General features: G+C 36.4%; 2 long non-coding RNA genes across 2 annotated transcripts in view; one reads left to right on the forward strand and one right to left on the reverse strand.

Moving 5' to 3' along the window:
- The window catches only part of LOC136843630 (uncharacterized), a 392,406-nt gene that overhangs the window by 100,585 nt on the left and 269,714 nt on the right, over positions 1-22,107 (forward strand). The window contains exon 2 of the long non-coding RNA XR_010854609.1: positions 10,454-10,495. This is a non-coding gene — a long non-coding RNA (uncharacterized lncRNA). The remainder of the gene's footprint in view (positions 1-10,453; positions 10,496-22,107) is intronic.
- Positions 17,571-18,746, reverse strand: LOC136844218 (uncharacterized). The gene is made up of 2 exons (XR_010854772.1): positions 18,638-18,746; positions 17,571-18,386 (listed from the first exon to the last, which is right to left on the reverse strand). It is a non-coding gene; the product is annotated as an uncharacterized lncRNA (long non-coding RNA).

The raw sequence follows: 22,107 nt of genomic DNA on the forward strand, positions 1-22,107 counted from the left end.
TAGTCAACTAGAAACCTATAATCCTTCCTTCCAGGTAAACAGTATGTCGATCTGATCTTACATTTCCATCTTCCTCTATACCTGGGCTTGCTTTTGGGACATAGTAATGTCATCTCCACCTTTCCTCGTGGAAGCTGTCATATAAAAGTCACCTTCATTGAACCCCTCTTCATTGTACACCAATGAATAACTAGCCCTCATAAGGGCCCATACTTCATCCCCGAATGACTTATGAGCACACTCTTTTCCCCTACAAGTACCCCAATGTGTGCATATAGGGGCGCACTTCAAAGTAGAGCCGTTGTACTTTATCACTTGGTAGCCTCCAAGACTGCTAACGTGTCAAACCCTCTTTCACTTGGATTTTGATTTTTCCTCCTTTTGAATTTCCATTTTAAATATCTTTGTTTCTTTGCCTCTTCATATCTGTTCAATTTTGTGTCCTGTTCATATGATTGTTTATATTATATTTATATACATATACTGTACATATGTGCACACACACACACACACACACACACATATATATATATATATATATATATATATATATATATATATATATATATATATATACATACATATATATATATATATATATATATATATATATATATATATATATATATATATATATATATATATATATATATATGCATACACACACATACACAAACACACACACACACACACACACACACACACACACATATATATATATATATATATATATATATATATATATATATATATATATATATATATATATTATATATATTATGAGAGAGAGAGAGAGAGAGAGAGAGAGAGAGAGAGAGAGAGAGAGAGAGAGAGAGAGAGAAAGAATAACTACTGCATTTCAACTACTTGTTAATTTTGCCTCTGTGCATTAGAGCTCTTTAGTAGTATTATCATACGAGATACTTGAACAATAAAAGGCTCCATCGTATATTCAAGAGGGGGAGTGGAAGGCTGGTAAAGAGGAAAATGTTGATAATGGAAAAATGGGAGGACATGAAAGTGAGTGGAATACTTTCTAGTTGTGGGGAGCGCTTTAATAAGTTTATGTGTGCATGTGACCCGCACTAAGATATCGACACCTAATGCTGATTGTGTATATCGATGAGGAATTTTGGACCTCCATTAATATTTAGTGACAGCTGAACAGTACATTCTGTATATGTACAGGTCCTTCTGTATTTTCTTAATAGGAGTTTAACTTGAGTATCATGCGCTGATGCCTAATTCCATAACTCTTAGATTCGCTCTTCTGAAATACAATATCTAATAAACAAGTGTCTTTCCTTTGTATAATTCTTTAGGTATCTTTTAGTTTTTTTTTAATTTCTGATGATTTTTTCTCTAAGCTATCAGAAAGTCTGAATTCCTTTTACATAATTCATTCATCAAAATGTCCCTCATCCCTGCAAACAGATATTATGTGGCCCGACCGATATTTTTAGCTTCTGTTTCGTGTTCTCCTCGGAGGTTTCATTCGGAATTTCATGAAGTGTTTCTTTTTTTTACATGTGCACTTGCAGTTATGCCGATGTGCATTGACTTACGCATCGTTCATGAAAGTATTCGTCTCTCGTTCTCTGTACCCACGTTGTTTGCTCCCCCCTAAACATTGCCTCGTTTATCTCCCATTCCAATGCTGAAGAGCAGCAATAAGGAGGCAAGCATGGCCATTCCGGGAGAGAGAGAGAGAGAGAGAGAGAGAGAGAGACCATCGTGCAACGTGTATGTAATTGCTTTGGGTACGGTAGCATGGTGTGCTTTCTTTCGAGACTGGCCTTTTCATCTTTATTTTTTTCGTTAATGGTAACCAATATACCATATGCAGCACGCACTCACTTTTACACACTATAATATATATATATATATATATATATATATATATATATATATATATATATATATATATATATATATATATATATATATATATATATATAATTATATGAACGATGTATGTGTGCATATAAAATTATCATCGTCGCCCCTAGTTTAACATAACGTAAAAAGGATTCCTTGAAATTACGCCATGCGTGTCTTTTCTATGCTTTATCGTCCACAGATTTTCAGTCTCACTTCTTATCATTCTCAACTATATAGGTCCGGGTCTTCCTATTCTTGTGGTGCCCACAGGAGCCCAGTTGGCGCTGTCACGTCTTGTTCTCCCGGGGGTTGTACAAGGGACATGTCCAAGCCATACCCATCTACCGTTTAACATTACCTCATCTGTATGTATGGAACTTCTGTGGTTTCCCTTGTGGTATCGCATCCAACTCTGGTGTGACATCTGACTCCGAATATTCTTGAAGCTTTATTCTCAAAACAAAAACATCTTTTAAATATATTCTCATATCCATATAGCAATACAGATGGTACTAGTTTTATATATAATCTTATTTCGTATGCAGCAATGAATGTAAATGAGTTTGACATCTTGTTTGATATTTAGCGTTTTTATTTTTTCACTAATTTAAAACTTAAGAGAACCTTTACTGTATATCACTGTTTCTTAAATACTTGCAAGATTCAACCACATTAATCCTGATTCACCCCCTTTGTGCATGTCATGTCCTCATGACGTCTGTTTTTCTTAGATTCATTTTGAGTCCCATTTCTGTAGATATAAGATGCAGTCTGTTTATCAAGCTTTGTGAATCTTGGGGTGTTTCGCTGATGAGAACGGGATTATCAGGATGTTTCGAGTCTCTCCGACTTTTGTTTAGTCAGTCTAAACCTTTTCCATATCTCACCATTTTTAGTTTTCTGTAAAAGAAAAGTATTAAGATGGCTGTGTCTGTTCTTCCGCACTTTTTTCTGTCCGCCCTCAGATCTTAAAAACTACTGAGGCTAGAGGGCTGCAAATTGGCATGTTGATCATCCACCCACCAATCATCATACATACCAAATTGCAACCTTCTAGCCTCAGTAGTTCCTATTTTATTTAGGGTTAAAATTAGTCATGATCGTGTGTTTGGCACTGCTATAGGTGCCAACAACACAGGCCACCATCTTGCCGTGGCTGAAAGTTTTATGGGCCGCGGTTGAGAGTTTCATGGGCCGTGGCTGAGAGTTTCATACAGCATTATACGCTGTACAGAAAACTCAATTGCGCCGAAGAAACTTCGGCACATTTTTTTATTGTTTCTATTATAATGTGTGAGAAGGGCAACCAGCAAAGGTGAGTTCACTTTCTTTCCCTCGAAGCACCCACTAATTAGCCTACGGCAAATCACATGCCAAGACACCTTCAACGTCAGCCTTGCATGTGCTTCGTTCAAGAATTTTAGTTATCATTGTTTACTCAATGGGAATGCCATAGTGTCACAAGGCCTTCCATAATACTGGTCTGTAGACGATGTCAAAGACCTCGTAATCAACAAAAACCGTCAGACGAGGATTTTTAATTCCCATATACTGTTCCCGCATTCTACATTCTTCAAAACAGTCTGATTGGTATACGAGGTGTCATTTCAGTTTCAGCCGAAATAATCTCAGTAGTGAGTCCATCACTGCCTGGTGTTTCCTTCTCCTAAGTTTCCTTTGTATTGATTCCACTACAAACGTGTAGAAAATGCGCCAAAGTTTCTTCGGGGCAATCGAGTTTTCTCTACAGCGTATAATCAAGGCCACCGAAAATAGATCTATCTTTCGGTGGTCTCGGTACAATGCTGTATGAACCGCGTCCCATTAATCTTTGACCACGGCCCGGTGGTGACCCGTCCTATATCGTTGCCAGATGCACGAATATGGCTAACTTTAACCTTAAATAAAACAAAAAATACTGAGGCTAGAGGGCTGCAATTTGATTTGTTTGATGATTGGAAGGTGAATGATCAATATACCAATATGCAGCCCTCTAGCCTCATTAATTTTTAACATCTGATGGCGGACGGACAGACAAAGCCAGCACAATAGTTTTCTTCTATAGAACACTAAAACTGTGAATTCATGCATGAGCACATTCAAGTCTTCGTCAGCTTCTGATATATCAGTCAAATTGTCTACCCCATATAATACCTCTTACTCATGGCTCGAGGAAAATGTTCTGCCCAGCTTTGTCTTTCTTCTTCTGATGCTACTGATGACTTATCACGCCTTTTGATAAGCATCTCCATCTTTTTCTTCTTTTCACCCACAAATATTTCATTAATATTTCTGGAAGTTACGCTAACGCCCCTTGAACACCCCGTTTGTCCAAATGTTCTCCAATATCTCCTTGATCCTTGTATAACTTCGCTGTCTAGTCTTGAGTACTTGGCACAATCTGCTTTGCGAATTTCTTTTCTCCCTGAAATTTTTGAGTTTGTATCTTTTGTTTATGTTTACTGTCTATGGTATCCAAGTCCATTTTATATATATATATATATATATATATATATATATATATATATATATATATATATATATATATATATATATATATATATATATACATACACACACATATATATATGTGTATGTACTGTATTTATATGCCTCGTTATATTTCACGTCTGTGAGTTCTTTTACTAGTATCCTAACCTCTCTCTCTCTCTCTCTCTCTCTCTCTCTGTTTTGAGAAAAATGCGACACAATCTCCCTTCCAATTTCCACTAAAAGCAAAGACAGGTCAAACCTCAGAGCCAATATTTAGTTTGAAGAAAGAACTTATCTTCCACCTCCTCCCTTTCCTTCTTATTTTCAGTTGAAAAATTGTGTCAAAATACCATTATCAAAAGAGGAATAACGTAATGCATGTGCTTACTTCTGAGTTTGGTTGATGAATTTAAACCTCTTATTAAAATGACAGATTCATGAGGAGGGTCCGTTGGGTATTTCAGATGATCAGTAAATGGAAAAGGGGCCATTTCCTTGCTGAATTTACGGTATTCTAATTGTACCTTGTATTATCTTTTTGAAATTATTTTAATTAAAGACGTTTTCTGCTTGGTTGGAATGAAGAGAATTTTGATCCCGTGGTCAGTTTTCATGTAAATTCTTTTATTCTTCCATGTTTTCCTTCAAGGGACCAAGGGTGTTCCAACTGAATATGTGCTAACACTTACGGAGAACTCCTCTGTGGTTTCCCTGCCGCTTCTTCTTGTTCGTAATCTGATACTTAATCCTCGCTTTCATCAATGTAGAATTACACTGATTACATTCCCTTTGTATAGCATGTATGCTTAATTTCTTAGTTATCTTTATTCATGGTGCTTCTTATTCGTTCTTTATTTTGGAGGCGTCAGGTCTGTAATCGTATAAACAACTCTTCCTTTGTAAACGCTCGTATATCGATATTTCCTATTCATTTCTGATGGCTAACATGTATGTGTATTTTTTTTTTATTTGTATAGTTTGGTGTCACAAAAGACTCGGTCTTTCTTAATTTCGTTTTTAACTTCATACGTGGCTTGTAGGCAGCTTACAAGTTTTAGTCATAGAAATCCATAATCATTTTCGTACACATAAATGCATTGGTAAACATGTGTTGCTTTTAAATGAACGAAACTTTTACGCAAAACATCGTTTCTAGTCGAAATATTTTGATAAAAGACGAAAAAAATGTTTGAAAAATGTTGCGCCAATACGTAATGTAAATAAAGGAAAGATTACGTGCAGCCAGTGAATTTGTGCTCAGCATATGGGTAAGAAATTAATGTTAAACTATTTATTGCACTCTCTTTCATTCTAAACGTCATAGAATCAGTAATTAATATTAGCTTGTCGGTAATAAATAGGATGCGTAGGTTAGAAATCACATACTGGAGGTTTGATTTTGAATGTCCTGGCAGTTCTGTTGTTATAAAACTAAGGCCAGGGTACTCGAAGTTGCCCTTCTTATTTGCCTTATTCTGTATATAGATATTATAAGTTATATTTGGTTGTCAGTGTTAATGTGTTACGTGATTCCTTTTGTAGCTCAGCATCCTTTGAGATCCATCATAATTATTGTTTGTTAGTAGTGAACTGTTAAAAAGCTTATAGCGTCACAGCTGTTGTTTACGTGATTATGGTTACTGATTGAAACATAATAGAAATCGCGTTCGCTTGGAGAGAGAGAGAGAGAGAGAGAGAGAGAGAGAGAGAGAGAGAGAGAGAGAGAGAGAGAGAGAGAGAGAGAGATGCGTTATTCCTACAGAGAACAGACCAAGTACAGTTGTGGATTAGGTTGGCCTTGCACCAACACGGCCTATTGCTCTTGTATCAGCGTGTAATGGACGAAACCCAAGAACCGAAATTATTTTATTTGTCACTCCATAATTGTAGCTATTTCAAGCGTATTGTGGGCGAAAACGAGTCATTGTATCATAACATTTATAATACACGTTCTACATTTTTAATATCCCCTCCAAAGTACTAATGAATTAAGGTTATTAGAATTTTTATGTACCCCGTTTTAACATTATCAGAAAGAATAAGAGGTCTGATCGTATACTATGGAAACATTTAAGGCGAACTAATTGGATAACAGCCACACGAACATTGTATGCAAATAAGTCAGTCACTTACTTCAGCTCTAGAAGAGAGGTTTGGTTTCTGCACCAATTTAGTTTACTGTGATTAGCAATGAAAAGTGTAGCGACTGTAGCCATAAGCTGAGTGTTCGGTGGCAGTATGTATTTTTTAAAGAAATTAATAAATTATTTGGGTTTTTCACAGATGGATAAATTATTTTCGTTACATTGTCCCTTTCTCTGTCATTATTGCTCCCTTACTCATTCTAGCAAGAAATACTCTGCGTTGTGTCATGACAATTCGGAACCGATATCTCTCATTCAGCTCTCCCACCATTATCATCATCCTATTTACTGTCGTCTCCATCCTCTCTTTTTTATGATGACTAGCAGTAGCATTACAGTCATTAACCCCTTGGCATCATACTTTATCTGACTGTCTCTCTTTGAGTACTGTTTTCATTACCACCATCGCAGGCAGTTATTACGAACAAGGCACGCAGCGCTCTCAAATTACATTTGATAACTGGAGCTCAACTCGAGCAATTACGTTGATGTACAGACACCAAGGAAATGGCAGAGGGAGGAAGAGGAAAAAAGGGAGCATCTGTCTTCTTTACTTCTATTCCAAACAAATGAACAAAGAATAAAAACAACGCGTCTGTAAGCTTCGTATTTATTGCAAGACTGTTTGTATAGTGATTCTGACTTGGTTAAATTCAAGCCCGAAGAATTTTCGGTTCTCTATAAGGAGACGGAAAAGCGTGATATTCTTGGCTGTAAGAATTTGCCATTTAAAAAGGACACCAGCTGTCGTACGAATCATGCGGTAAAATTTGTTTGCGAAAAGTGTGGAAGGCAAATGGCACCATTTTTGAAAAGAAGAACAGTTGATTACTATTTCCGACTTGTGTAAGAATCAGTATCTAATGAGAGTGAATAATTTGCAGCTTCAATTTCCAGGCTTATCCTTTGTCATTGTGTGGAGATATTCCTGGAAATCCTTCTCCAAGGGATTCGTCGACCTCATAGGAATGTTGCCCTAGTTTTTATTTCATGAAGACTGGCACTTAAACTAACACATATCCCGAAATAGACATGTCTATATTTGCCTGGGAGCATACACACGCGCAACGCGCACTCACACATATACACACTATATATATATATATATATATATATATATATATATATATATATATATATATATATATATATATATATATATGTGTGTGTGTGTGTGTGTGTGTGTGTATATTATATATATACACACACACACACACACACACACACATATATATATATATATATATATATATATATATATATATATATATATATATATATATATATATATATACATACATAAATACATACTGCCTGATCATCCCAGTGCTACCCGGGAAATCTCTGAATAACAAACGATAAACTCTCTCTCTCTCTCTCTCTCTCTCTCTCTCTCTCTCTCTCTCTCTCTCTCTCTCTCTCTCTCTCCTCCCTAACATCCCCTCTACTCTCTCTCTCTCTCTCTCTCTCTCTCTCTCTCTCACGCTCTCCCTTTCCTGTTAAGATAGTTGCTTTAATTACACTGCCCAGCATTTTTGACATTATGTTTCACACCCTCTCACCCGCTGTTCTTATCGGGAGTGTCACTATTCATCTCAGAGACCTCAAAACTATGGATCAGACACTAGTATTTGTCGCTTTCGGTTATTTTTACATGTCACCCCCTTCCCACCCCCACCCCCTAATGGTGCCAGTGATGTCTTACCCCCACAGTATTCTTTACCAGATAGTAAGTCATATGTATACCGAAATTAGGTGTGATAAACTCTTAGAGTTTGTGTAGTTACTAGGTCTGCGGGCAGAACCAGCCCTGTTTCAGGGAAGTCCTTCCCACCCCCACCCCCTCTGGTGCCCTTTGGTTAAGTTAAAGTTAAGTATACCTTAGTTTAACCAGACCACTGAGCTGATTAATAGCTCTCCTAGGGCTGGCCCATAGGATTAGATTTATTTAACATGGCTAAGAACCAATTGGTTACCTAGCAATGGGACCTACAGCTTATTGTGGAATCCAAACCACATTATATCGAGAAATGAATTTCTATCACCAGAAATAAATTCCTTTAATTCTTCATTGGGCGGTAGGGGAATCAAACGCGGGACCAGCAGAGTGCTCGCTGAGAACAATACCCACCGGTCCAATGAGGAACTGGTGCCCTTTGGTGCTAGTGATTCTTTTCTAGACAGTAAGTCATATGTATACCAAGTTTGGTTGAAATTGCTAAATGCATTACAGAGTTATGCTGGAACATACACATACACACATCCATGCATATATATATATATATATATATATATATATATATATATATATATATATATATATATATATATACATATATATATATACAATATACACACACACACACATATATATATATATATATATATATATATATATATATATATATATATATATGTGTATATATATATAGATATATATATATATATAGATATATATATATATATATATATATATATATATATATATATATATATATATATATATATATATATATATATATATATATATATATATATATTATATAACTGTATGTATTTACAGTAGTCACAGCGACCTCCTAACTTCTCAATTTCCTCATTTATTCGCTATGCTGTTGTAAGATCACTCTTCAGGTGTATCATTTCAACAATATTTGATGGCTTCCTTACATTTTCAGCTCCCCAAGATACGTTGATGTTCACGATTTTTTTTTTTTTTTTTTTACATATCTTGAACCATCTGTTCCTCCCGATATAAATTTTTTCACTAATACTGGTCAAGTATCTATGCCCCATTCATTCCTACAGGACAAAATATTTATAGATGGAGCCCATTTACTGGTTTCCACTTTTGTAATTTTTTTTTTTTTTTTGTTTTTCGTTTTTGTTTTTGAGATACTCTAACTTTGCTGTTTTCATTAGTTCCGTATTCTATCTACATTAAGCTTAACAAACAACATGCTTTCCAGTTGTGATGATCCATTCCCTGCCATTCCCATAGTGGTTTTATGTTTTTCATCCGTTCCGATACCAATAGGACATCTTTTTTTTTTTTTTTACTTTATTCATAGAGGTTTTTGCCACTAAGCACACCATTCAGTTTCCCTTCCTATGCTTCACTAATCCTCGAAAGAACTTACCGTTAATGTCACCCTGAACCACGAAGCTATAAAGACAAGGTGCCAAATAGACGGGATCGCGGAAATGCACAAAAATGGTGTTTGCAATTTGCGTAAACTCAGTGATTGCTATTGTGAATTAATTGACAATTTCACTGCTGTGTAATAGAAGGAAGCTAAAATATTACTCATATCGAGATTTTTATGAAAAAGGTAGTCAACATTAAAAGTTTCGCTTCTTTGATGTGTCAAAAGCTCTTGAATCTGGCTCACTCGTTTCTCTATTTCGAATAAGTGCTGTCTTGTGTTAGAAGCACCTGAAAGAGATGTGCCTCTCACCAAATAAAAGAAATTGAACGTCCGAGGAGGACAGTGTAAAATCCGAGGGTTTCAGCCACTCTCTAAGTAAGTCCAGTCAATGAAATTTCTTGGAATTGTTTCAAACGGCATTCTCTCCCATCCGTTAAGTTTATGTGAGACTTTTCAGATGCAAATAATAATAATAATAATAATAATAATAATAATAATAATAATATATACAGTATATTGTACGCAATCTTTTGTATATCACTTTATGCCGAAAACTGTTTGAAATTTGTATATTGTGATTATGCTGGATGGTTTGTGAGATTTGTAAACAAAATCTGTTGGAATGTTGGATTAAATGATTTTATTTTTCAGTTTCAAGTTCTGTTAGTTACATCAATACTGTTTTTTTTTTTTTATCTTACTTTGGGAACTTTCTGTTACAGTTGATAAGAGCCTTTTCTCTTAGGCGTGATTATCTAACGGAAAATTTTTCTTATTTTGTTTCAGTAATAAATGTGGCTGGGATGGCGCCCTGATGGCAACAGCAATGTGAGTACTATCTAGATGGTGGTAGAATTATTAGGGTGGTGTTTAACTTACAGAAGAATCTGAATACGATTGCAGAATAAGGAACTTTCTTATTCGGTCGTTTAGTTTTGCTGTTGGACACTTAGCTTGTGCAGCTCATAAGTAGGCGAAGAGATGGGGGATCATTTAGATGAATGTTATTTGGCGTTAGTACCGATGACAGGTATGGGAGATAGTTAAGAACAGTATACAGTATACGCGTATTAGTGATGCATTGCGTGGGTGAAAACATACTAATGATACCACCATAGTATTCCAAAATTCTGGGAGCTGTATGAAGGGCAACACAAACTCTTAACTTGTCTATATAATTCATTGCCTTCTGAGTGTCATTTTGTGAAAATCGCTTAATTATGACACCCTCGGCATTCCACATTCAAATCTTGTAGTCATTGTCAATGTGTTTATGCGTTTATTTATTCCACCGTTAATTATCTGGTATAAGGTTTCATGTGAGCTAAGTAGAAGATGAGCTGATGACATTACTTATAGATTGTTAGGTCTCGTTGGTGGGGATATTGAAGTGTTGACTTTTTCATGGACATTAACATGGACAATTTTGTACGACGGGAGAGAATGGAAATATGAAATTTGGATACTAGAGTAATGGTTCAGGGCATGCATCCTTAACGGGAGAAGAAGATTTATGATGCAAGTGACTATTTGCTTTTTGGATTGTATTAAGAATGGATGTTAGATGTCAGATAGCAGACGGACCTGTTTTACTGACGGCACGAGGTTAGCGACCAAGTGAGTTCCAGACACTTTATCCTCTGCCATTGTTACAACGTCACCACGCACTTGTTTCGCTGAAGCTTTTCTGCTCCACGCCATTTGTGGTACTGAGTTTACTTTGGTTTAAAGTATTTGTTTTTTCTTAGTAAATGCCAGAACTAATGCAAATTTCTTGTTATTTTGAGGGAGTAATATATTAGTGATTATGGTGGTGCCTGGTATGCGATCATACGTTTTTGTTATTTGCTCACAGTTCTACTGAAGTATTTGTGAACAGTTTTGCGCATTATCGTTTTAATATTTGATACACCTGGCTTCAGAACATCATAGAATGTATAGAAAACTTTAGTTTTTATGTTTTACCCGGCTAATGTTTCCAAATATTTTTCCTCGATATGAAACGATTACGAGTAGTCTCTTTCTTTACTATCAGAAATGGATGCAAGGAATCAGGTACCGCCATCACCATCATTAACCGTTTTGATCTTATCATATTGGAAATAATAGGTTCACTCAGCTCGATTTCACCAATACCTGAGTTGACTGAAGAAAGTCAAAGCGTAACCTTTGTTAAGTTTTGATTAGGGCATTGGTGTTGAATAACGTACCATTTCAGTTCATGGTGTGTTTTCGGCTGGCGAACATGGAGGTATTGTAAATAGAAGTGAATCAACACCTCTCTCTCTCTCTCTCTCTCTCTCCCTCTCTCTCTCTCTCTCAGGGCAAAACTGCATTTTCATTTTATTTCGAAGTGGCATTTGAATATTATGGAACGGGGAAGCAGCTCAAAAGAGAGAGAGAGAGAGAGAGAGAGAGAGAGAGAGAGAGAGAGAGAGAGAGAGAGATTCAGTGAATCTATCTTTTACTTGCTGAGGTATTGTGTCTTGCATGCATAATTACGGAAGTAACGCATTCAGCGAGTTTCGTCGACCAATGCAGAAATATAGGAATTTGTAGATGAGAGAATAAAGGCGGTACAGGTTAGGTAATTAAAGGATCGGCACATTCGTCACCAGTTTCCCACTGATGACTTTGTTCCTAAACACTGCGGGCGCAATCAAATGACAAATGACAGTCATTTCCCGAAGTACCTGCTATAGATATCCCCCTACTTCCGCCATCGAGCCATTTTTTGCTCTGATGCTTTCCAGTGCATTTGTAAGTGTGCATAAACAATGTAACTGATTAGAATGCCTTGCATTAAAGCGAATTAACTGTCAATTTTATTTTCAAATATTTTATTAATATTTTGACTTCCTAAATTTGTAAAGTATAAATGTTAATTACGTCATACATTAAGCTGATATTTAATTTATGTATGTGTTTTATATTTCGTTTTGTTTGTTTGTAAGAATATTCTGAGAATTAAACTGTTGTTTGCACACATTTTTTACATCGTATCTGTCTTCATCTCACTCAGCCAAAACTAGTCGCCTTAAAAACACATTTGGAAATTAGGAAAATATGACACTGCCTCGTCCATACTCGGATTGTCGAATCAGAAATGGAAAATAAACGAAAAATCAAACCCTGTCTGACACGAAAGAGTCGCTTTGGTTTTACGCACACATCAGGAAATGGCTTTCAGCTTCAATTCTGCATGACTTTTGTAAATATTTTACTCATGAAAGCTACATTAGGTTTTTATTTGGACCTAATTTGCTCATCTTTGGCATCGCTGACCCTATGTATTTGGACGCCGGTTGGACCGGCCCCAATCTGTAATTACGTAACAAAATCTGGGTTTGTGGTGAAATGGAAAGTATTACACCAAAGACAATTTGATTTCATGACCATGAAGTAGATTTGAGTTTTTACTATATCGTTTCCTTCCCAAAGTTAAATTAAAGTAGAAAAAATACCGAGCGTATTTAAAAAAAATTCAGCAAAAGTTATAAACGATTAAAGCACACTGTCACTAGAAAAGAGCACCATTGAAAGAACTCGCTGAATGCCGAGGGTTCGCAACATTTTCAGTGTCATTGATTTGATCCTTAAGGTCTTCTGGCACTGCCACTGTTAGCTGATTGCGTAAAGAATGGTGCAACGAAATTTCATTGGTATCGGACTGCCTACCTTCGGCATTCAACGAACTCTTTAACTGGCGCTCTTTTATAGTGATAGTGTGCCTTGATCGTTTATAAGCCTTTTGCTGATTTTGATTTAAAATGCTCTCAGTATTTTGTTCTACTTTAATTTAACTTTGAGAAGGAAGCGAAATGGTAAAAACTCATGTCTAATTCATGGCCGTGAAATCAAATTATCTTTGGTGTATTACTTTCCACGATAATTGCCAGATCTACTAAGCAGAGCAAGATCATTCTAAGTACTCTAAGGTTGGTTCTTAACAGTAATTTTCCTCTACAGCGCTCTTAAGTATTTTAAACTGTTTGACTGTATCTGTATTTGGTAAATGTCATTTTTTGAGTAGTTCGTTTGAAAAACGTACATATTGGAGCCTGCTTCCCAAAATAGGTGATATTTAATTGTAATTTTTATTTACTTTTTTGCCATTTATTATAAATTAATTATAACATTACTTACTGGCATAAATATTAATTTAAAACTTACTAGTATTCTGAAACCATTTATGATGAATATAGATAATTCTCTAAAATTAGAATGTATATATTTTTCATTGTTGGTTTTAGTTTCAGTGGTGGAGGACCCTTTTCTCTTCACAGTTAATAGTATTCATTTGTTAGTCTGATACTAGATTACCTTGAGGACTATTCTTGACTGAATGGCCAAATTTGAGTGTGTTTTTTATTTGATGAAGTAACGAGATGTCTCTGTAACTGGTCTTACTTGTCCATTCTAACAAATTTGATCATCACTAGTCCCGATTCTATGGATTTTATTGGATATTTGTAGTCAAGTTTGTTAGATTTTTGCCCTTTTTGTCTCATAAAAAGATTTTGTTGTTGTCTGTACCTTCGCACTGGACTGGAACTACCAAATGGAGCAAAGACTGTTAATTGCAATATATACAGTTCGTCATGTAATCGTGCAGTCAAAAACTTCATTATGTATGTCTGTATGTCCATACGTTTCCTTATAACCGGAAAACTCCTTCGAAAGAGATGTTGGAGACTGCTCAGCCGGATATTGTCGTTCGGCCAATAGATATTCTGCACAATCTTGAATCGCTATAAAATACTTATATCAGTCTTTGTAACTTATGCGTTTCGACCTGAGTGTATTCGAAATATTCTTGGAACTGGAGATGAATCTTTTGTCCGTCGCCCTCCTCTCAACTACACCCTCTTACTTCTTTCTTTGTGTTAAAATACCCTTCCAGTTTGGCTTTTTTCCGTTATTTATCATGCTTTGTGCATCTGTCGCTGCCCGTAAAATGCGATTGTACTCACATTGTTTCCTCTAATACTGGTGTTTCTTGAGAAGCTTTGAATGGAACTAAGTTAAAAGGAATTTCTTTGGACATATCATCCTAAAAGATTTTTTTTGCCATTTGGTAACAACTTCGGGGAAGCGGCACCGTAAATTCTGAAGGAACGTCAGGGGAATGCCAGGACATGAAGTACTTACAGTACATGTACGGTACTGGTATTTCACATTTTTGCTTCTCTGGACGGTTTGCCTTTCTGTCATTCTGTCGTTTGAGGGCGATAAGAGCTATTATTATTATTATTATTATTATTATTATTATTATTATTATTATTATTATTATTATTATTATTATTATTATTATTATTATATTCAAAATAGACTTTCTGAAGGAACAAGACTAACGTCTCCCAGACAATAGTAAGCTTTTTGAAATTGTGAAATTTGAATTGGAGGAGAATCTTGAAGGTGAATCTATGAGATCTCTTGTAAGTAAATTCCCTAAAGGAAGGAAGATAACTTCATGAATTCAGTCATGTGGCCAAGAATTCAGTTATGTATAAATTCTGAATAAAAATTTCTAATTATTTTATATTACGCATTTCTTTCCTATGTATATTTTGTTCTTCCTCTCCAGGGAAATAAAAGTCGAGGAATTCTTCAAAAACTTAATCAGTCTAAACTTGGCTCTGCTTAGCATTCAAAGTGTAAAAAGTTACTGGAAGAGGAGCCGACTGCTTCGCTTTTGAATATATAAGGGAAAAATCCCCCGCCCCCTTTCCCCATTCTCTCTCTCTCTCTCTCTCTCTCTCTCTCTCTCTCTCTCTCTCTCTCTCTCTCTCTCTCTCTCTCTCACACACACACACACACACACACACACACACACACACACAAACACAAACTGAAGGCAAGCGGATACGAATCAGGGGAATTGCTACTAAGAAAGGGAATAAAAAAAATGAAACGTAACTCAGATGAAAAAAAGTTTGAATCGACATTAAAGAATCATTTTCTTTAGCAGGAACGGTTGTGATTGGGATGGGTGTGTGGCGACATTGGTCGTGTTGAAAAGTTTCTCATTTGGGATCCGTCACGAACAGGAGGTTAGGCATCTGACTGATATCAAGTATATTTTAAGACAGATTTTCTTTTTGCGGTCTGCACGTCAAAAACAATCGACATTTCGGTGTTTCATCCTGAATTCTCTCTCTCTCTCTCTCTCTCTCTCTCTCTCTCTCTCTCTTATATTTATGTACACACACACACACGCATAAAAAATGCAGGTGGCTATCATTTCCTTTCTGTAAGATTTTTTATTTACACCAAATTCCCCTTTACCTTATCTGTCACCCCTCGTTCATTCCTAGATGTTTGTGTGAGTGTGCGTGCGTGCGTGTCTGGCTGTTTGTGTGCGTATGCTACAGACCTCTTGGATATTCCTTGTATATTATAATGTCCTGAAAAGGAAGGGAGCTCTCCTTGACCCCCTTTTTTTGCTTATTGTCTTAACTAATGATTTAAATTAAGATGGTTCTTTTAAGTCTAAGATTAGTTTCTACTGAGAAACAAAAGATTGACCTGGCTCTTCGAGGCTTGCCGATTACTATAGAGTAAACGTGAGGAGTTGACCTGATGGGTGTTGCAAGGCCAACGGATGGAAGGAGGAACTTTCTCGCTGAGTTGATAGACACAAAGACAAAAATAGTATACTGTATACTGTACATTGAAGGGAAAGAGGCAAGAGTCTTATTTCATTTTCAAATTTTCAAATTTCAAGAAGGTTGTCTGTCCCAAGCCCATTGTAACCTGATAGTCGTCAGACTATCAGGTACGTAATTCCTTGATTATATCAGTTGAGGCACATTTGATTTTAATGGAGCGTGTTCGTCCGCCCTCCCTCTCTCAGGAATATGGTGGATCCTTCAGTTTTACAAAGCCGTAGAAAAAGGTTTTAAATCAAATGTAGCTGTCGCATGATATTGAACTAGAATGATATTTCAAATTCTTTACTGTTCAAAGACACTCTGGCTGTGGTGGTGTGCTTGGAGTGCTCTGATTTATGCTTAAGTATAATGTGGATTTATGGAACTGAGGCGTTCCTGGAATATATGGAACTGAGTCGTTTCTGGAATTTATGGAACTGAGGTGTTTCTGGAATGTATGTAAGCGAGGCGTTCCTGGAGTAAAATATAATTCACTGTCTCAGTAATAAATACTGAATTCGTTTAAACTCGCTGAACCTATGGGGAATATTTATTTCGCCTTAGCGAAGTGAGAATGTAATTCAGTAATATCTGTTGTTTCGCACATGTTCATGTGTCTACTGAATAGAAGACAAAGAATTTTGTGAATTTTATATGCATTGTTTACTGTATAATCAGATTTCTCTAAAACTTATTGATTTTGTTTTGAATGTTGTTGTTATTGTGAGACAAAAGTTTATGGAAACAATATAGAGGAAATGAAACCGAAAGCATTGCATGATTGGGCTTTGTATGTCCTGGAAATAAAAGTAAACGGTTCTTTACACGAGACGTTAAAATTTATGAATATAATCACAAAGCGCATTCAAAGTTTGTTTGAACATTTGGGTTCTGTATGTCGTATGTATCATTACTGAATAATTATACGATGTTTTCGTGGCAAAATTGTTGTTATCCTTATATATATATATATATATATATATATATATATATATATATATATATTGTCACCACTGCAAGTATATTCTTTACCAGGTGGTATGGTAGCGATGTAATGGCCTTGTTATAATACAAGTCAGCAGGCAATAATAAAAAAATTACCACCAAAACAAAATATGTCTGTTGTAGTTTATCACTGAATTATGTTCACTTTAAACTTAACTTTATTTAGCACTTAATATACCACTTAATAAATAATCTAATAACCCAAAACACCAAGATCCAGGCACAAGAATAAGGAAACACTCGAGAAACTTTTAACTTTAATAAAAGTTAAAAACTATAATGTACCCACTAATATATAATAATAATCACTTTACACCACAATTAAGCACCAATATAAAATAGCGAGCAGATGTTGACTGTATGAACAGCTGTGATTCTCTCATCTGTTACATTCTTTTCAGGACAAATGTAAACTTTTTAAAGTACTGGACTAGAGAATGTCCAAGGAGCATTTAAACAGGAACAGAAAGTGCTTAAATACAAATAGAACAATTTATAAGAATATTTTTTTACAGAAAATACAAAACTGTATTTAAAAATTTTTTTTTCTTTTATTTACAATATTTAATGTGACAGCTCGTCACAGCTCCTCCCCTGTAGGATAACAGCAATCCCTGATAGCTGTTATATGGGTGGAGATCGGGTCGATCCAACAGTATCTTTTTATTCTGCAGACGGTCTTGGGAAACGGGATAAGGCATCCGCTATGGAGTTGTTGATGCCTTTGATGGTCCGAAGTTCAACGTTGAATCTGGTTAGGTGATATGACCATCTTAGAAGTTTTTGATTCTGTAGTCGGGAACGTTCCAAATACACTAAAGGACGATGGTCTGTGTAAATTATTACTTTCTGATGACCCTCGAGGTATGGTGAGAAATGCTGAAGAGCTGCAATTATGGCATACAGCTCTTTCTCGATGGTAGCCCATCGAGTCTGTGCTCCCCGGAAATATCCTGAGTAGTAGGCGATGGGTAGGAGGGAGTCTAGAGTTATGTCCTCATCTGGAATTATGGGAGTGGATGTTTGCAGCAGGACTGCTCCATAGCCGGTAGCACTGGCATCTACTTGGAGACAAAAATCTTTCTTAAAGTCAGGAGCCTTGAGTATGGGTTTACATATTAGAATATGTTTTAATTTTTGAAAGATCGTATTTATTTCTGGAGTCCAGGAAAAGTTACTTTTGATGATGTTAATCTATAGAGTGGGGCAGCAAATGAAGAGAAATCTCTTACAAATCTTGAATAGTAAGATATCATACCAAGGAAGGTCTTTAACTCTTTTTTGTTAGAAGGAATAGGAAATTGCTTTATACTTAGGATATTGGCTTCTTTCGGGGCAATGTGACCGTTGCCAATGCGATGGCCTAAGTAAGTTACTTCCGCTCTGCCAAATGTGCTCTTTACTAAATTAATGGTTATCTTGGCTTTATGGAACCGTTCGAGTAGTTGCCTTAGAAGATGTATATGTTCATCCCAATTCTCGCTGACAATGATCACATCATCCAGGTACACGTAGGTGTTAGGTAAGCCCTATGATAATGTTACTCATCATTCTCTGAAAGGTAGCAGGAGAATTAGTAAGTCTGAAAGGTAACACTGTATAAGAAAATAAACCAAATGGGGTGGTAAAGGCAGAAATTTCTTTTGCTTTTTCAGTTAATGGAACTTGATAGTAACCTTTCATCAAATCTATTTGTGTTAGGATTTTTGCCTTCCCAATGTTGTCCAAGATATCATTAATTCGAGGTAGAGGAAATGAGTCTTTAATCGTGACTTTGTTTAATTTGCGGTAATCTGTGCATAGCCGTAGTTGACCATTGGCTTTGGGTACTAAAATGCACGGTGAAGCCCAAGGTGACGTACTGGGTTCAGCTAAATTATTATCTAATAAGTATTGAACCTCCTTCCTTGAGATTCCAGTCTTCTACCAACTACTCTATAATATGGCTGCCTTATGGGTGTAGTTCCTGGCTCTAAAATTATATCATGCTTAATTGTGTCACTGACTCTTAATTGATCCGAACAAACATCTGAATACTCCAGCAGTAACTTAGTTAAAGTTTTACGATGATTAGGTGGGATTTTTGCAAGATAACTTGGCAAGGATTCTAATACTTGGCTGTTGAGATCCTTCCATGATACAAGATTATCCTCTGAAGGAGTTTCTTCATCTACCTCCTGGTTTTTGAACTGAACTGTGGTATCAACAGAAACCGTTTGAGAAGAGATGTGACTTACCACATTAGCAGGTGCACGATATGGTTTTATAAGATTAACATGTACCATTTGAGTAGGACGTCGTCGGTCAGGTGTGGAGATTATATAGTTTAATTTGGAAGGTCTACTGGCGATGGTATAGGGTCCCATAAATTTCTCTCTTAAGGGTGCACCTGGTATTGGATGATAAACCAGAACCTGGTCGCCAATGTTGAATTCTCGCAGCTTTGTTTTCCTGTTGTAAAGGTTGGACATTTTCTCCATGCTTAGCGTTGTTCGTGGTTTCCTGCCAAACATAAGTTCGAAGGGTGATACACCAGTCGAATCATTAGGTACACTGCGTAGCATATACATGAGGAGGTCTAAATTTTCATCCCATGATTGGGCAGTCTCTCCATGTATTTACGCAGAAGGTTTTGATGGTCTGGTGTACCCTTTCAAGAGCTCCATTTGTCTGTGGATGATATGCAGAAGCATAGACATTGTGAATATTAAACTCTTGCATACTTTGTTTGAATAACTTACTGGTAAAATTAGTACCTCTGTCACATTGGAGAATCTTAGAAATCCAAGGTTGTGAACACTTTAACAAGCTGACCAATGATGGTTTTGGCATTAATGTTCTTAATAGGCATGGCAATGGGATATCTAGTAGTAGGACACAAGACAGTTAGCAAGTACTTGTTACCTTTCCGAGTTTTAGGCATAGGTCCTACACAGTCAATAATTATTTTCTCAAAAGGTTGTTTTGGTACCGAGATGGGCTGCAAAGGTGCACGAATAATACTCTCGTTGGGCCTACCTGTGACCTGGCATTGATGACAGGATATTATGTACTCCTTAATATCTTTCTTTATACCTGGCCAGAAGAAGTCCTGTGAAACTCTGTGATAGGTTTTATTAACTCCTAGATGGGATTCAGAGGTGTGAGCCAAATCTAGAAGTGGTGGTACAAGGGTTGCTGGTAAGACAAGCTGGTGACAGTCATGCCACGTGGAAGTTACTGGTGCTTTGGAAGATCTAAAATGCCTGAAGAGTAAGCCGTGATCAGTATAAAAATAAGGAGTCTTGGGGTTATCTGATGGATTTTCTACTCTTTTCCAGTATGTCGTAAGGCTAGGATCATTACTCTGCAACTGCTGAAACTTTACTTTGCTTAAATTTACTAATTCCAAAGCCTTCTCTACTTTAGATGTTTCAAGAGTTTTATTTTTCTTTGGAACTTTTGATACAGATTGAACAATTTTATTTTCATTTACTTTAAGTTCTTGTTTCAGAATGACATCTGGATCTGTTACTACTAAATTCAAAGCATTGGCCCCTGCAAGGTCATTACCTATCAGTACCTGTATTGATGGATGTGGCAAGGGTTTATTAGACACAGCAACAGAAGCTTTACCTGTGTAGTAGGGGCACTGAAGTGTTATCTCAGCCAAGGGTAGAGTCTTGGTCGATGTCAAGTCCGTTACAGCAACATATTCTTGATTCATTGTCAGCTCCTGTGGTGGTAGGTTGATAATAGTTTGAGACGATCCTGTATCACGAAGACAAACGACAGGTTTCCCATTTACTGAACCTTGGCATGTGTAAGGTTTGAAGGAATCTAAATCCGGAGTAGGGACGGTCACATGCATCGTTTTCTTGGAATCCTGTTTTTTACCAGGCTTATGTTCTTTGACTTCAGACTTTCTGCACTGAGGATCTGGACACTTTTCAATGAGATGTCCTGCCTGCTTGCAGTAAGTACAAAATCTGTCTGAAAAAAAGGTAGATTTATAATGGGCAGGTTTATATGATTTATGGCGCAGAAAATAGTCATCTGCCAGACTAGCTGCTTTCATGAGATCCGTTTCCTCCTTATCTAAAATATAGTTAGCAATGTTAAATGGCACTTTTCTATGAAACTCTTCCATGATTACCAGACTTTTAAGTGACTCAAATTCTGTAATTCCAGCTTTGTCAATCCACTTTTGAAATTGTCTAATTTTAGTATCACAAAATTCCACAAATGTCTGGGTTGTAGATTTTTGTGAATTGCGGAAACTTTGACGATATCCTTCTACGGTGATTGAATAAGCATCTAGAATAGCTTTCTTAAGGATCTGATAATCCTTAACAGTAATCATTTGCGAGGAAACATAAGCTGCCTTACCTTTGAAACCGTTTCTAATGAGCATTACCCAGTGTTCTGCCGGCCACTGAGTGAGGTAGCTGTATCCTCGAAAGTGTCGAAGAATACTTCGGGTTCTTTTTCATCAAATGTAGGAATGAGCTTTTTGCTTTGTTGAAGTCGAACTTTTCAGGAAGATTGCGTTCTTCTTCCTTGGTTTTAAGTTGTATGTTAGCAGTTTCTCTTGTTTTCGACAATTCTATTTCCGCTAATTTCTTTTGGAGTTCTACTTCCTGTAGTGCAGCTTCTCGTCTTCTTGCTTCCTCTTCCTGAGCTAATCTTAGTTTTCTTTCATCTTCTTCCTCAGCTAATCTTCGCTTTCTTTCATCTTCTTTTATTTGTCTTTCATCTTCTTCCTGAGTTAATCTTCGTTTTCTTTCCTCTTCTCTTATTTGC

Source organism: Macrobrachium rosenbergii, chromosome 12 (assembly GCF_040412425.1).
Source record: "Macrobrachium rosenbergii isolate ZJJX-2024 chromosome 12, ASM4041242v1, whole genome shotgun sequence".
Lineage (NCBI taxonomy): Eukaryota > Metazoa > Arthropoda > Malacostraca > Decapoda > Palaemonidae > Macrobrachium > Macrobrachium rosenbergii.